The sequence below is a fragment of the Myotis lucifugus genome, unplaced genomic scaffold (genome assembly GCF_000147115.1).
Source record: "Myotis lucifugus unplaced genomic scaffold, Myoluc2.0 scaffold_9, whole genome shotgun sequence".
NCBI lineage: Eukaryota > Metazoa > Chordata > Mammalia > Chiroptera > Vespertilionidae > Myotis > Myotis lucifugus.
The window spans coordinates 19,098-31,761 of NW_005871057.1; positions in this window are offsets into that span (position 1 = coordinate 19,098).

The window sequence follows — 12,664 nt, forward strand, 5'->3', positions numbered from 1 at the left end:
ACATTTACTAATATACACGTTTTGCCTTGCACAATGCTAGGCACTGGGTGATGAGAGTTACAGAAAATCACAACTATGAAAGGAGTTTGCTCTCTAGGTCAGTGATGGCGAACCTTTTGAGCTCGGCGTGTCAGCATTTTGAAAAACCCTAACTTAACTCTGGTGCCGTGTCACATATAGAAATTTTTTGATATTTGCAACCATAGTAAAACAAAGACTTATATTTTTGATATTTATTTTATATATTTAAATGCCATTTAACAAAGAAAAATCAACCAAAAAAATGAGTTCACGTGTCACCTCTGACACGCGTATCATAGGTTCGCCATCACTGCTCTAGGTGATGAGATAAATACACTCACATCAATTGGCTGGAAAACCAACGCACCAATGAGAGGCGTTGTTAACAGGAACTTGAGGAATTCAAAGGTTAAAGAAACCAGTAGTCAGCACTGATGGTGTAAGACAAGCAGGTCAAACTCACGGCCCACAACAAATATTTTTGCAGCCCAGCCAATATAACGGTATGTAAGAAACGTTTTAATAAAAATTTTGTAACTTAATTTTTACAATATCCTGTTATACATAATTATTAATAACAAACCACAACACTCGCTAATGACTGATTACTATAATCATGTTGCATTCATTTCCCTTATGTGCCTTATGCACAGGTGCACCATTTCTCTCCACTAATACTAGCAGCAAATATTTTAGCAGCCAATGGCCACGTCATTAGTCTTGGACTGACTTGTTTGGTGTGCGCAACAGGAAATATTTTACTTTCAGAGAACAAGAAAAATAGGTTTATTTGCGTTACGCTTATTAATTTGTGCAGTTATTCAGTGTCTGGTAAGTTAATGTTCAAGAAAAAAATATTAATTTTTATTAAAATGTTCTATTATTTCATGTTAATGATTACTCATTTATTTCAGCCCTTTGTATTCAGCATGTGTTTATTGAAATAAACCTACGTTTCTATGAAAATTTAAACTTTTGTTTTTATGCAGCCCACATAAACTTAAACCTGGTTTATTTGGCCCGTGTTAGCCTTTGAGTTTGACATGCTTGTTGTAAGATCACCAAGAAGTCTTGTGAAAGGATGAATAATATTGACAGGAAATATTATCGTTATTTTCCTACATGGAAAAGGAGAGAGGATGACATTTTGGGTAAAGAAAAGAGAAAATCAATGGCTGAATCAAAGTATGCAGAGGACCAGGCGTGGCTGGAATGGAGCATTTTGGCTGGATCACCAGTGAAGCTTAGAAAAAGCAGAGTGAAGAGGGATTTGGGAGGACTGTGGAAGTCAGGTCAGGGAGGATCAGATTATTGAATTAGAAGACACATGTTTTTATTCAGACAGAACTAAGGAAGTGAATTATTAAAATAAGTTTGGTTTTCTAGATTTCTTTGCTTGCATATATGGAGATTCTTTAATAACCAGTTGATCTGGATTCATTTCACTACTAAATAATACCAGAGTAAATTAGTATTTATTAGAAAATCTACTGTATTGCCAGACTCCCTCATATAGTCCTCACAACCCAGGGTATGTTCACATACCCATATTATGCTAAATTTACAGGTGATTAACTGATATCTGGCCCAAGATGACAGCATTTAGTAAATGATGATCAGGGATTGAATCCAAATCTTCTAAATGTAAATCTCATTCTCTTTCCTTTTTTCATTCCATTTCCAATCTGTGTCAGGCACTAGGTTTAATATTTATTTTATTTTATTTTTTTTAAAATATATTTTATTGATTTTTTACAGAGAGGAAGGGCGAGAGATAGAGAGTTAGAAACATCGATGAGAGAGAAACATCGATCAGCTGCCTCCTGCACACCTCCCACTGGGGATGTGCCCGCAACCCAGGTACATGCCCTTGACCGGAATCGAACCTGGGACCTTTCAATCCGCAGGCCGACGCTCTATCCACTGAGCCAAACCGGTTCCGGCTAATATTTATTTTAAAGACAAATCAGCATTGATGCAAACTTACATATTAATGTTTTAATTTAAAAACTTATCTCCGCATTCTTGGAGAGAAATAATACTAACGAAAATTTTTAATAATTTTCCAAAATCAAGAATAAGCAAAGATGTTGATACTTAAAAAAAAAATAACCAGAAAGAAAGCAAATGTTTGATAAATGAATACCCATTTTAAAGTTTTTAAAGTGTCACATTTTATACAAGATACATTTCACTAAAAATGGAAATTTTGTTGCTTGGCATATTTTATTTTACTTCATGAAAAAGTTACATTGAGATATGTTGTATGTTTGATTCATTCTTAAGAGTTGACTCCTACAGAGCATATAACGTTTATCAGAATAAGTTTTTATATGACCTCACTTAAATTTAACCCAACTTTTTAATGTGAATAATTAATAAAGATAATGTTATAAGTGGCAATATATCTTGTTCTTTCAACAAATATTTATGAAATGCCTATGATAGTGGGCTCTGATGATAGTGGGCTCTGAGGAAAAATAAGATTTTAAGAATTTGGAGTTGGATTCACAGAAAGCAATAAAAAATGTCAAAACCTCAAATTAATATAGGCCTTAGACAAGTACCATAAGTAATTGAAACAGACTTGCTATAAGGCAGTAGGAAGTGGTTCGATTTAGGTTATGTATACATAAATACTTTATTTTGAAGATAACTCAATGGTTAATTCTTTTTGTATAAACTGGCTTGTATATTTAGATGGTCATAGACAGGTGTGAGCTGGTAAGTGTTTAATAATTAGCTCTTTGGGGGAAAAGTTTTGAACTATAGTATTTGCCTATTTTTGTAGGGCAATGGACTACAAAAGCCACTAGAGGGATGTCTTTTTTCAAGCTATTTTTCAAGTCACTAGGGTATGTCATTGAACACAAGCAAGAAAGAGATGCACAGTAGCTCACCCTTTCATAGTATTTTTATCATACTGATAAAATAGACACAAATAAACTTAACAATGTAGATAATAGTAAAGTGCAGTAAAATAATTAGCAAGTGGTGAGTTTTGAGTACTTACCAGCTTTATTTTAAGTATAATTTATTTAATTGTATGTTCCTTTCCATCTACAATTTAGTATTGGCAGATATCAAAATTCCTAATAATTTAACAATTGACTCTTGTGAGCCAGTACAAGTTGACTTCAGCGCACCACTGCAAGACCAGGAAAAAGAAAACAGGCATAAAAATCCACAAGAACATTTAGCTAGGCAAAGTCAAAAACTCCTAGCCTATGTGAGTCATGTGTATAGGGCAGCAATTTTCAACTGGTGTGCTGCAAGAATTTTTAAAACATACAATATCTGACTACTTAGTCAGGAGCACTGACCTTATTTCCCTTAGATTGTCAAATTTTATAAAATGACAACAGCCAACATAACAATAGCTTGTGTGAACGAATCAAAATTATACCTTTTTTTTCTTGTCAGATTGGCAAAAATATTTTTTTGGCCAACATAACAATAGCTTGTGTGAACGAATCAAAATTATACCTTTTTTTTCTTGTCAGATTGGCAAAAATATTTTTTTGGTGTGCTGAAGAATGTTAGTAATTAGTTAATGTGTGTCATGAGATAAAAAAAAAGGTTGAAAGTCACGATCAATAGATATTCATTAATACTTACTGAGAACTTACTAACTGCCAGGCAGCTCTTTTTTATAAAATATGTTTTTATTGATTTTTAGAGGGAGAGGAAGGGAGAGAAAGAGAGAGAGAGAAAGAGAGAGAGAGAAAGAGAGAGAGAGAATGAGAATTGATCCGTTGTCTCCTGCACACCCCCTACTGGGGATCAAGCCTGAAACCCAGGCATATGCCCTGACTGGGAATCAAATCAGTGACTTTCTGGTGCTTAGGACTATTCTCAACCAACTGAGCCACACAGGCCAGGGCTGCCAGGAAGCTCTTTATGTCTAATATTTCTTATTTATTCTTCACAACAATCTCATGAAGTTGTATTACTATTAGCACTTTGAAACAGATTCAGAAACAGGCATAGAAAAGGAAAAAAAAAAATTTCCCGTAGGAAAGCAGGAATTGACTTGAGTTTGGTTTTACGCAAATGCCCCATGAATGACTTTACAACTTTCAAAGGGTTATGACCCCCAAAGCCACTCACAGCTCCAACTTGAAAGAGCCATGGATTTGCTCTCCCGTCTGGAAGGTCTAAATTAGCACATACCATGTGGAGTAAGTAAACTACAAAGGTTAAAACAAACATCACTCTGACTCTCTTCCATCTAAATTCTAAGAAAGAGTGAGCACATGCCTCGTGTTTTGGTACATTCTTTACTTTCCACGCACTTATTTTCATCCGGGCTTTCCAGTTTCCCCACAAATAAATACAATTTGGTACAGCTAAATGTTAGTGGTTCCCCCACCCCCCTTTCCTAGATTTCCAATGATTGTTCTGGGAAGAATGGGCTCAGTTCTGGCCTGCCTGTCAGAGTGATTAATTAGATTTAATTTCATGCTGTGTCCTCTGCCATCCTGTCCCCTCCCACGATGACTAATAACTCTTTCACAAAGTCCAAACAAATGGCCACGGTATCTAGTTTTTATTTTTGGAAGTTTTCCCTAGCCAAAATGCGTAGAACCTCTTCACAGACAACAGTTAAGAAATTCCTGGCCAGGATTCCTGTCCTCAACAGCCGCACTTGATACGGCTAGATGGCCGGCTGACTGATATCCTGGGTGGCATCGTGCCAGCTCACAAGTTGTCAGGCTATTTGAATCAAGAATCAGCCCTGGGCAGTGATAAATATAGATGGGTAGTCTGGGAGGGGCCATATCTTCCCCCAGGAAGTGCCTTTGTGCCAGCAATAAAGCATTAACACCACATGTCTTTTTCTACACTTGACATCTGTGGACACTTAGAGTGTGTGACAAAAGGAGGAAGTGAATGAGAGTGGAAAGGAAGACAAGAGAGTTTGGGGGGACGCTGGCATGCCAGAGCAGGATGAATTGCAGCCGGGGCCCAGGAGTTCACTGGACACGCTGCCTCATCAACATTTTTAGCATGTGGTGTGAGCACTAATGCCAGGCGCCTGGTTTCAAGGCCAGAGCTTGAAAGAAGAGGTCGGCAATTACCAAGTCAAATGTCTGTTTGTACCCATTCCCTACCCTCAAAAAGAATCCATTCATCACCATGCCACATGGTCACGGGTGGAAATTTACCATACGAAGCAGCCCAATGCGTTAAAACATGTCATGAACCCTGATCACTGGCATCTAGAGAGGGTGAGAAAATGTGGCTGCTCAGAGAGTTCCAGACACTGAGACAAGCTTGACATCACTTTAATAAGTTCATCAGTGCAATGAAGATGTCTAGTCGTCTAAATATGTGTGTGAGCAGGGGAGGACTTCAGATTCAGGATTTATGGGACTGGAAATTCTTCCCTGCGACTAATCGAAGGCCCAAGAAGATTACAACTGGCCAGTATCATTTTACATATAACCCTCAATTTCCTTATCTATAAACTGCTGTTATTAGGCTCAAATGAGATGATTTATATAGAGCACTTTTATTTATTTTTTTAAAAATATTTTTAATTGATTTTTTTAGAGAGAGAGGAAGGGAGAGGGGAAGAGAGAGAGAAACATCAATATGAGAAAGAAATATTGTTTGGTGCCTCCCATACACACCCTGATCACCAGGAATGGAGCCTGCAGCCTGGGCATGTGCCCTGACCAGGAATCGAACGGGCGACCCTTTGGTGCATGGGACAATGCTCAACCAACCTAGCCACACCAGCCAAGGCTACACAAAGCACTTTTTAAATGGTTAAAGTTCATACCAGTGATCATTGGGTCTTTTGGGGACCAGCTCACTGCTTTGTAAACATTAGTTACAACACTTATCTTCATCCTTGGTCATTTTTTAGAAATCATACATAAAGCACACTTTATAACTCATGACTAGTATTGGTAGTATGGTTGTTTTTACATTGGTAACACCTGAAAGAAGTCATCTTTGGATATTTCATCTTCAAACTAACAGGAAGCCATTGTACTTTCTAAAATGTCACCTCATTGAGTTACCTTCAGAACGTATATACAAGTTGAAAAAAAAGTCAGTCTCAAAAATCACTGCTCTGGCCCCAGGTGCTTCCAGAGCCATGGGTGTCAGTGCAGATATGGCCAAGTTGAAGAACCACATTATGTGCAACGAATCCCAAAAATGGCACAGAAATGACACTAAGAAACCCTGATCACAAAAATATAAGTGCCTCAAGGGTATGGACTCTAAATATTCCTGAAGAACACGTGCTTTGCCAAAAAGTACAAGAAGGGCCTGAACACCAAGGCCATGAGTACATATGTTGAAGCTACTGGGGCCCTCAGAAAGCCCGAAGAGATCAGGCCCAAGATCCCAAAGTGAGGCAGCTGCCAGCTCAATTGACTTGCCTACACCATTTACCCCAAGCTTGGGAAACGTGCTCCTGCCCACATTGCCTAGGGTCTCAGGCTCTGCTGGAAAAGTCCAAGGCCATGACTCAAACTAAGGCCCAGGCTGCCGCTGCAGCTCTGGCTCCAGCACAGGCTCAGGCTCCCAAAGGTACCCAGGCCTCTGTGAAGGTAGCAGAATAGAGGCCTTTTGCTTGCTGGTGTGAGAATGGAAGGACTGGTGTGACCCCAGACTACTGCCTGCAAGGTGCTGGTGTCATCTTGTACTATTTGTACAAATAAACCTGAGGCAGGAGATGTCTATATATATATCACTGCTTATTCATGACCCAAAATAGTTTCCACTTTATTTACCTGACATTTACTCTGACTTTGGGCTCAAGTATGAAGTGGAAGTTCATCCTCAAAGGAAGATCTTTGTATTATGCTTCATGATAGCAGTTTCACATAACCTTAGCATTCGAACCACCCTAGTGGTTCTTTAGTCTAGGCAGGGTGCTTGCTTATAGACCTAGTTTAAAAGAAATTGAGGGCCAGCAAGATAGAGCTCTGATGAAAACTCTGATTTCTTTTTAAAAAAATATATTTTATTGATTTTTTTTACAGAGAGGAAGGGAGAGGGATAGAGAGTTAGAAACATTGATGAGAGAGATACATCGATCAGCTGCCTCCTGCACACTGCCCACTGGGTATGTGCCCGCAACCAAGGTACATGCCCTTGACCGGAATCGAACCTGGGACCCTTGAGTCCGCAGGCCAATGCTCTATCCACCGAGCCAAACCGGTCAGGGCAAAAACTCTGATTTCTTATCTCCAAAGAAATTTCTTTTCCTAGGGAAAAATTACCCCATATTCTTTGGGTTGTTCCCACTGAAGTCCTTAAGTTATAAAATAACTTCCAAAATATACTTGCAAAAAATATTTTGAACAGTGGTAACCATTGGAATGTAAGAAGCAATATTGAAATTTCTATCATTTTCACAAGTGTAAGTCCTGATATATTCATTTAAAAATCAGTCTGGGAATCTTTTTATCTTAAAACCACCATATGCATTACCTATTTCTAAATCTGTCATTTTTGGGAAGAAACCGAGACTCAGAAGCTTAATAAACTCAGGATATTCATTGATGCTGGGGTGAATTGCCGAAGTCACACAACTCACTATTAAATTATGAAGAAATAAATAAACAATAAACCCAGCATTAAATAAATGCTTTTTAGAAAACAAAAACAATATGATAGTGACAAAAAATAGTGCTGAAGGATCCAAGATGGTGGCAGAGTCGGTTGATGTTACACTCACGTCCTCCCAAAACCAAACTGGAATTACCACCACAATATAGGACAATCATCCTGAACAACCAGCGGAAGACTAGCTGAACAGAGGTCTAATAATCAAGGATCTGCAGAAGAAGCCACAATGCGGCTGGTAGGAAGGGAGGAGATGTGAAAAGGACGGGCTCAGCACCCAAGAGCAGCGGTTGAGAATCTGCAGAGACATCTCAGCTGTCAAGGTCCCTCCTGAGGACCGTGGAGTCTCGACCCCATGCCAGGCTCCCCAGTCCAGAGCACCAGAGACGGCAAGAGAAGCCCACATGACATCTGGCTGTGAAAACGAGCCGGATTCTGTCTGTCAGAGAGAGACAAGCATCTGCTAGAAATCCAGGCACCTTTTTAAAAGGCCAACACACAAAATCTCGTTTGCAGCCACTCACCCTGGGCCCGGCAGAAGGAGGGCTATTTGGAGTGCATTTGAATCGTGTAAGGGGGGATTGGGTTGTGTGGCTCCAATGACAGAGCTGAAGAAACAGCTGCCAGGGTCCCTGTGCTGAGTTTCTCTCCCACATCGCCCACGGATGCCATCTTTCTTGTGTTGAGCACTTTCCTCCTGGGGGACCAGCCTGGGGAAATACAATAGCCCCACCTTCCCCACTCGGTCACACCACCTGCAGAGCTCACGCCCTGTGGAGGAGTCAGCTGCCTGGGCCCAAGGTGTAGAGGTCCAAGTAGACTCAGGGAAGTGTTAGAGACTGAGTTGTGTGGCTCTGGGGCAAGGTTGTTCCTCTCCTTCCAATGAGCCTGACAGGAACTGCCCCCACCATGGGAGACCCACTAGCCCCACCCTCCCAGCTCTAGTGGCCCGGCCCTGCCAAGCTTGGGCTCTGGAGGGTGTCCAGGCAGAACCCAGAACAGGCTGAGTTGTGTGGCTTTAGGGAGGAGGACATTTTTTCCTCACCCACCTGACTGGCTCAGAGCCCTCCCTTCACATGTAACAATATTTTTGTCTGATATATCTCCTTGGGCAAGGGAAACAAAAGAAAAAATAAACAAAGGAAACCGGTTTGGCTCAGTGGATAGAGCATCGGCTTGCGGACTGAAGGGTCCTGGGTTCGATTCCGGTCAAGGGCATGTACCTGGGTTGCGGGCACATCCCCAGTGGGAGATGTGCAGGAGGCAGCTGATCGATGTTTCTCTCCCATCGATGTTTCTGGCTATCTATCTCTCTCCCTTCCTCTCTGTAAAAAATCAATGAAATATATTAAAAAAAAAAAAAAAGTTAAAAAAAAAAAAAGAAAAAATAAACAAAGGGAACTATATCACCCTAAAACATTTTTGCACAGCAATGGAAACCATTAACAAAATGAACAGACACCCCACTCAATGAGAGGAGATATTCTCCATGACATATCTGATAAAGGGTTAATATCCAAAAGTTATAAAGAACTCATACAGCTCAACGTCAAAAAAAAAAAGAAACAATCCAATTAAAAAATGGGCAAAAGATCTGAATAGACACTTCTCCAAAGAGGAAAAACAGATGGCCAATAGACATATGAAAAGATGCTTAATGTCACTAAACATAAGAAAAATGCAAATTAAAACCACAATGAGATATCACCTCACACCTGTCAGAATGGCTATTACCAATAAGTCAACAAACAACAAGTGCTGGTGAAAGGGGAACCCTCGTGCACTGCTAGTGGGAATGCAGTCTGGTTCAGCCACTGTGGAAAACAGTAGGGAGTTACCTCAAAAAATTAAAAATGGAACTGCCTTATTACCCAGCGATCCCACTTCTGGAAATATATCAGAAGAAATCCCAAACACTAATTCACAAGAACATATGCACCCCTATGTTCATTGCAGTGTTATTTACAACTAGTAGCCCCGTGCATGAATCCGTGTGCCAGTAGCTCGCTGCCACCCTCCTGCTGCCGCCCTCCTGTAGCTTCCCTCCCCCCGCCACCCCCCACCATAGCTTGCTGCCCTGCCCCCTCCTGTAGCTCTCTGCCCCACCCTTCTGCTGATCCGTGATCTGGTCATTACATAATGACCATTTGCATATTACATCTTTATTATATAGGATAGCCAGGATTTGGAAGCAGCCCAAGTGTCCACCAGTAGATGAGTGGATAAAAAAAGCTGTGGTATATTTACACAGTGGAATATTACTCAGCTAAAAAAAAAATGTTACCTTTTGCCACAGCATGGATGGACCTGTGGAGCATTATGCTAAGTGAAATAAGTCAGTAAGAGAAAGACAAATACCATATGATTTCACTTATATGTAGAATCTAAAGAATAATATAAACAAAACAAATAGACTTATAGAGAACAGACTGACAGATGTCAGAGGGGAGGGTGTTTGGGAGACTGGGTGAAAAAGGTGAAGAGATTGAGACGTACAGATTGGTAGTTACAAAATAGTGATGAGGATGTAAAGTACAACACAGGAAATACAGTCAATAATATTGTAATAATATGGTGCCCGGTGGATACTGGAAATATTGGAGGAAACACTTTGTAAAGTATATGATTGTCTAGCCACTATGCTGTACATTTGAAACTAATATGAAATAATATTAAAATGTAAACTGTAATTGAAAAAATAAAATAATAATGCCCATATGTATATAGAGCATCATCCGTGTCAGATTATTTTCAAATTTTGGATTTACTTTCCAATCTTAAAAATTCACTCTATATTGATACCATTTTTTCTTAACATGACAAAATTAATTCCTGGCAACCTAATGTTACTGCTTCAGGGAAGCCCTTATTCTCTCCTCCACCCACTTTAGTTTCTTTCTGTGTTTTCCACTAACATGTGGTTTATGACTCTGTTTTACCACTGGCACATTATCCTCAGTTTTTTTAAATATATATATCTATATCAGTCTTCAGTGTACATACTATGAGTTTCTTGAGGGCAGGGATTCTTATTGATTCTTCTTTCCCAGCAGCTAGAATGCTGCCTGGTAGTATAGTCAATAAATGTTTGAAGAGTGAATAAATGAATGCAGACAATTTGAACTTTGGCACGGAGTAAATAAACAATGCCATATTACCACATATCCAGTCAGATCAAATGTTCATTTATCTACTGTCTTCTCTTCATCTCTTAGAAAAGCATCAGGTCTTTTGATTCTAAGTGTTCTAAGGAGCCCACACTCATGGCCACCTCAGAAAGACCTGGGTTGAGGACACTGCCTGGGGATTATTGTTGCCACTAGAACTATTTTTAGTCCTTCTATTTAGTTGAATGCATTCCTTTGCAGTGAATTTAAAGTGCTTCATTCACATGTTTGCTTAATTGTCACAATCCTGTGAGCTGAGTAGGGACAGGAATGCCACCTTATTTCATGAATGAGGAAGCTGGACTCATTCAAGGCCATTCAGGTAGCTTTTCAGAAAGAAGGTTAAAAATGTTTTTCCTATTCTTGATCTTTCCATTGTGTGGAACTGCCACTAATGTTAGCACTGGAGTATTCAAAGCTTGACTGCCGCTGCAAGACTCAAGCATTCACTTGGATACGGCAACCTGCAGGCCTTGTACAATTCAAAGCTGCCACAATCAAAAATATACTGTGTCAGATCCACTTTGCGGTGACATGTAGGGCCCAGAGCTGTCACTGTGAGTTCTTTCCTCAGGAAAGGTGACATAATTTGCAGAGTGAAAAGTAAAAATGCAAGTTTCTTGTTCAAAAATGAATAAGAGCCCGGACTGTATGCTCAGTGGTTCAACAGCGACCTATGAATCAGCAGGTCAGGGCACATACATGCCCAGGTTGTGGGCTGGATTCCCAATAGGAGGTGGCAGGAAGCAGCCAATCAATGATTCTCTCTCATTATTGATATTCCCACTTCTCTCTCCTTTCCTCTCTCAAATCAATAAAAATATATTTAAAAAGTGATTCAGAATTTCAAGAATTCTTAAAGCATTAAGCCCTCCTGAGACTGCATGCTCATGAAAGTCACTTTATCCCTGCTGCTCTGTTATCTTCCAAGCCCTCATAAAGTTCTACTTAACTCTTTCTCCTAACATCTCCTGTCTTCTCTACCTGCCTTCTGTAACGTCCTATTCACTGTACTGGCATTGGGTGAAATTTCTAAAATAAAATTCTGTTGAGGTCATTAACTTTCAATAATTTCTCATCATCTCCTGGATAAAGTAACACTTCTTAGGCTTCTCTCTCATTGTATTGCTGCATAGCAAGCCCCCCCCCCCCCCGCCCCACCCAAACTCAGTGGCTTAAAACAACCACCACAGATATGCCCACAATTCTGGGTCTGACAGCTTGTCTGGGCTCCCTGAGTATTTGTGGGCTCACTCGTGTATTACATGGTCAGGTGGCAGATCGACTAGGGATGGGCAGGCCCACATGACAGTTGTCTGGGGCTTGTGTCTGGGTGCCTCAGTTCTCCGCGTGCACTCTCCAGCAGGCTGGCTGGGGTCTTCTCATGAGGCAGCTGATTCCAAGAGAGTGAAAGTGAAAGCTGGGTGCTCTCTGAAGCCTGCACAATATCGCCTCTTCCACATTCCGTGGGTTAAAATAAGTCACAAGACCTGTCCAGATTGGAGGTGTTAGAGAAATTGATTTCATCTCCTGATAGAAGGGACAGCAGCATCACATTGCAAAGGGGCGGTGCCGGGGCGATGAGAAATTTAGGGCTCTGTTTTGCAATCTACCACCTGTAGCAAGGTGTTTTTCTTGCTCTATACTTGCTGACCTCTTCTTCCTCATCTCTCATTCCTCTCACAAAACAGTATTCCAGCCTTGCTAATAAGACGATGATGATAACAGCAACAAAATATACAGTCACAGTACATATTTTGTCTTGTGTTGTGAATGTATTATTGCACTTCATCCTCTAAGTTTCCAGTCATGGAGGTACTTTTATTCTCAGGTTAGAGGTGAGGAAACTGAGATGTTCAGGAGCTTAGCAGGTCTCCCAACAAGGA